Here is a 5153-nt window from a genome sequence, read left to right as displayed (position 1 = left end):
CTTGGGGGAGGCTTTGCCCTGGAGGAGATGGGAATGGGGGGTGGGCTGGGGGGAAGGAGAGGGGGGCGAGAGAGGGGAGAACAAGGGAATCCATGGTTGATATGTAGAATTAAATTATATTGTAAAATTAAATTAAATTAAATTAAAAAAACATATCTGAAAAGCTGAAAAAAATGGGTTAATTTAAGATAAAAGAGCTAGCTAGCAAGAAGCCTGCCATAGGCCATACAGTTAGTAAATAACATTAAGCCTCTGAATGAGTATTTTATAAGTGGCTGTGGGACTGCGGGTGAGATAGATTTATTCTGACCACAGACCAGGCGAGACACAGGAAATCTTTCAACTACACATCCCAGAATTTGTGTCTAGCTGGTGGTGCTTCCAGATTCTTTTTACTTTTAGAGACCTGAGTGGACAAAAATTGGGACAAAGTTGTAAAGATTTCCTAAAAGTTGTGGGGAAATATGCTGCTTTCAAAATTCAAAACATTTTGAAAAGTATTTCTTCCTATGAATTGATGTCCTTCATGTCTTGGAGGAATCAGGTTACTCAACTCCAACCTCTCTAGCTCTTTCCATTCTCAGTGACAAGACATCTTTCTTTGTTACCATTACCCAGCAGTGAAAATCCAGAGATCTGTGTGCTCAAGCTAGAGCGAATAAATATTTAAGCTATGATTTATGTTTTCCTTGGGTACAATTAAAAATCATTTTTCCTGAAATCTCAAAATAATTTTAAGCACTTTGAAAATAGGAATTATTCTATAACCAGCAATTTTATTCACATTTATTATAAATATTATTATCCTAGCATCTAAAATGTTTCCACTGTCTTCACTGTATTTTTTTTAAGTTTTCCTCTTGTGTATCTTATTGTGTTTTGAAAAACAAGAGCTTTTCTCTAATTAAATAAATAAATGTGTGTAAAATTTTGCTAAGTTCAGCATGGCGTAAAAGACATTTAGCCCTCCCCATACATTCCCAGGCTTTCTATAAATAATTTTGTCTCTTGAATATATTCACTTTAACTCTTAGAACATTGAATTTTTAAAGTGGTGAATATAGTAAATAAAACAGCTTCACAATTCCATCTCTTTAAATTAGAAAGAAGATTTAAAAAAACTAACTAACTACCCCTTAATTAAAGAAAGATAATCAGAGAAAGTAAATTAGCATCCCTCCATTTACTTGGCAATATGTAAATATAGAATTAATACTTGAGATTTATATCCCCTTAGAAGAATGAGAATGAGCTGAGTTGTTACCCTGAGTCTGAGACAAGCAAGTGATTGCAGGTGGTTTTGACTGGTGAAAAACAATGGCAATGTATCAATATGTGCCCTTGATGAAAATGGGAAGCAAAACCTTGTTTACTGCAGCGTCACAAGAGACAGCAGCATAGCACACAGTATCAGATTCTGAATGAATTCCTTGATGGATTGTTGAGATGTTTACTGTGGCTGTGTGATGTGGGAGAAGTCAGGAACTGACTAGTGGTTTTCAGAGATTTCCTGATTGGCACCGCAGGGGGCAGATCCAACAATTAGATGCCTTCTGTGAGTTAGTTTCTCTGTTCTGCCATCATTCCTTGTTTAAGATTTCCCTAAGGAAATAAAAACACTCAAGTTTCCTTCCTCTTTTTGTCCAGAAATTCCTAGTATTTCCACCAAATACTCCCCAAACCATCCATCCATTTCTTTCTGGAACCCTGTTCTCCTGACTTGACATCCTCTCGGGCTCATGGACTAGTGTCATATGCTGATTATAAATGCCAAGAATATTGATAATTTGGAAAAGATACCAATAAAGCGAAAAATATATCTGCCTAGAATTTACCTCCTGTGTCAGCCAATCTCAGATTATTGAAAATCAGATGAAATCATTATTACTGAGGTTTTACTGTACACAAAGCTCTGAGTGGCTGGAGTATAGAGATGGATGACTCATTTTTATTACAGTCTGTTCCTCTGTAAGTCCAAAAGTTCTTCTCTAAATAGGCTCGCTAAATATGGTGATCCCAGTGTGCCCCCGGTCTGTCCCTAAATGGTCCTCATTTACTCTGGTTATACCATTGTTACACTCTCTGTTCTACTCTTAAAAAAAATCTGACTCCATCTATATTTTTGTCCTCAATGGCATCAGTCATTATCACAAAGAAAATGTCTTTAATAATAAGAGCTTAATACATAACTTTTGAAGGCATTGTATCCAAAAGTTACTTCATGAGATATAATAAATTAATAATTATTATCATTTGACTTCATGGTTCTAAATTACTCAGATATTTCAAAAATGCAGACAGTCCAAAATTGTTGTTTACCCTCGTGTAACATGATGGTGATGAGGAAATTAACACTGACAGAGTGCTGCATTCTGCTGCATCGCCCTGTTCAGATTTTGATGATTTTCCCACTGATGGCCTTTTCCTAGTCCGGTGCAATGGAGAATTGCACAGTGCATCTTACTGTGATGCTGTGGCTTTTTTTCCATCACGACTTTGCCAATTTTTGAATGCTTAGTTAGCAGCAAGTTAGTTCATAGACTGTCTCTCGGTTTCCGTTTACATGGTATTTAGTGATTACATTGTTCTATTTACTCACAGCAGTAATTCAAGAGAGGAGACATAGTTTGCCTATTACACCATTCTTGGACACATTGACAGAACACAGATCAGAGACAACATTTTTACTTTTCTATTTAGTAGTACTACCCACTAGATTTTTTTCCACTTTATATTAAAAAGTTATTTAGGATATTACCCATTTTTATTGGCTTTATAAATCAATGACTCACAATAGTTTCCTTAGAGGTGAATGACTGCTTGGACACTAACCCCAGTTACAAATTAAATGTACCTGGATAAACCGATATAGCAAGCTTTGATGGTAGAAAACTCTGTGTGGTGAACTACCCATCAAAACACACTCTTAAATGCCCAGAAAGGGTAATTTTCCATCCTGCCCTCAGTACACACACAACACCAGAGAGTAAATGAGTGAAATGATTTGAGCATTACTTGAAAGTTTGCTAAGCATTTAGGTCTGTCTATGGGTTAAGTAATAGTGGAGGATTGCGTTCCCCCTAAAATTCAATTATGTGTCCAACCAAAAAAAGGGGCCTTCTTCAAAAGGGAAAGTTTTTATTTACTCTTGAAAATCTTTCTTTCCTTTTTTCCCAAACAGAGGCATTCAGATGCCATCTTCTCACAACCCCTCCTAAGGACAATGGTCATCAACAGCCATGGTGGTTAGGGCCGAGCAACACCATGGCCAGCTTCATGAAGAAGAAGGGGAGAAGGCTGTGCCTCCTCTTGCTTCCCAGAACTCTACAGGCTCTAAGAAATTTCTCTGGTAACACTACAGAAATGAGTCCAAACAGTATTGTCTTTGAAGACAATACCCTTTAGAGAATGGATTCTTTATTGATTCAGTAGATTCACTAAGATCCAGGAGATGATTATGAAAGAAACACTAGGTTATGTACAATTTTTTGATTCAACAAAGAATAACCCACTTTAGCGACACACCATGGAATTAACTCAATGCTGTGTCACAATTTATATATTCAGTTGTTGGAGTTTCAATATTTATTTAAAAAGCTGCACTAGGGATGGGAGAAAGCTCACTTGGCAAAGTGTTAGCTGTGCAAGCTCAATCCCCCGAACCCATGTACAAAGCAAGGTGTGGTGATGTGGGTTTATAATCCCACAACTGGGGAGGTGGAGACAGACGGCTCCCTGGGGCCCAATGGCTGGGCAGCCTAGTCTAATCCATGAGCCTTGGGTACCAGTTAAATGCCTTGTCTCACAAAAACAAAGTGGACAGTTCCTAAGAACAATACCCAAGGTTCACCTCTGTCTTCCACATGCACCCTCAATATATGCACACACATGCACACACGAATGCAAATACACACATGAACACACACACACAAAGTAAAAACAAATAAAAGAACTGAGCTGGTCATTCAAAGTGACAACTTACAAAATGCTGTTAAGCCAACTTAAAGTTTTAAGTATTTAAAAGGAAAAAATAAATAGCTTTTGTCCAAAAATTAACAGGAAAATAGTATAATATACATACATACAATATTTGAACATATATTTTATTGGAACATACATTTGAAAAAGAATAGACTTTGCTTCTTAGATGTTATCAAAAGGATAAAATCTACTGATATTTATGTATTGGAGATGCTTCATTGTTACATACACTCGATTTGTCACAAACACAGGGAAAATCTGATCGTGTCATCACAGACAAGTACATGCAGATTCATCTGTGTGATTCCATCAATCTGCTTCTGTCCTTCAGTTCCCATACCCATGTGTGCACAGGATGAAATCTAGGGGCAAAAAATCAAAACAAACAAACAAACAAAAAACACCGCATACAGATTGACTTGTAATTGTAGAACCCCTTGAAAGCATAAATATTGTATTTTCAGATAATGTTAAAGCACATCTTCTATTTTGCCAAAATGAATATAGTAAATACTCTAATAATTTCACTTAGCTAACTTTATACCAAAAGCCAAGTGAAAATTGGGGCCATATGTTCATGGCATGGGATAATTTGATCCTAATAAAATAATAGGGATTCTGGTTCATCACAACTTAATTACACATTCTTATTAGTACAGAGACCCATTGTTTCCAGGCCTATATTTTATTTTATTTCTAATTAGTTTCGATATGCCAGATGACTCGAGTTTTGGGTTGTATTAAATGTGAGCATGCTCCTGTAGGCATTATGTAAAAAATGTAGTTAGACGCCAACACAGCTACCAGTTGCTGGGAGTAACAGTTATTACATTACACATATTTTATCTTATAATATGTTAAACATTTTGTCTTGAATTTCTATTTGCCACACAGTTTTAAATTTGCATACTAAATTAATCATAGAAGTTTATATTTATAAGTGATTCAAATTCCTTGAAACCTAGTAGCTTGCTTGCTATAGTAACATTTATCACAGATGCTTATTGAAAGAATTAAATGAAGCAATATACACCGAAGCACCCCTACATTTCCTTTATAAATTATATATTCATTTTCTCTTTTCCTTTTGTAGGGCATAGGAGTAATGTTTTTGTCTTTTTTTCCTAGCAATTTTGCTAAATGCAACTTCCCATGCACCACAACAGGCTGAA

General features: G+C 36.1%; 1 pseudogene; it reads right to left on the bottom strand.

Moving 5' to 3' along the window:
- Positions 1-3182: 3182 nt before the first annotated feature.
- On the bottom strand, positions 3183-3386 carry LOC128100253 (uncharacterized; annotated as a pseudogene).
- Between the last annotated feature and the right edge of the window lie 1767 nt (positions 3387-5153).

This window comes from Peromyscus californicus, unplaced genomic scaffold (assembly GCF_007827085.1).
Source record: "Peromyscus californicus insignis strain IS unplaced genomic scaffold, ASM782708v3 Scaffold_6__1_contigs__length_162567912, whole genome shotgun sequence".
Classification (NCBI taxonomy): Eukaryota; Metazoa; Chordata; class Mammalia; order Rodentia; family Cricetidae; genus Peromyscus; species Peromyscus californicus.
Note: the sequence above shows the minus strand (reverse complement) of the source record. Positions and strands in the feature narration are given on the sequence as shown.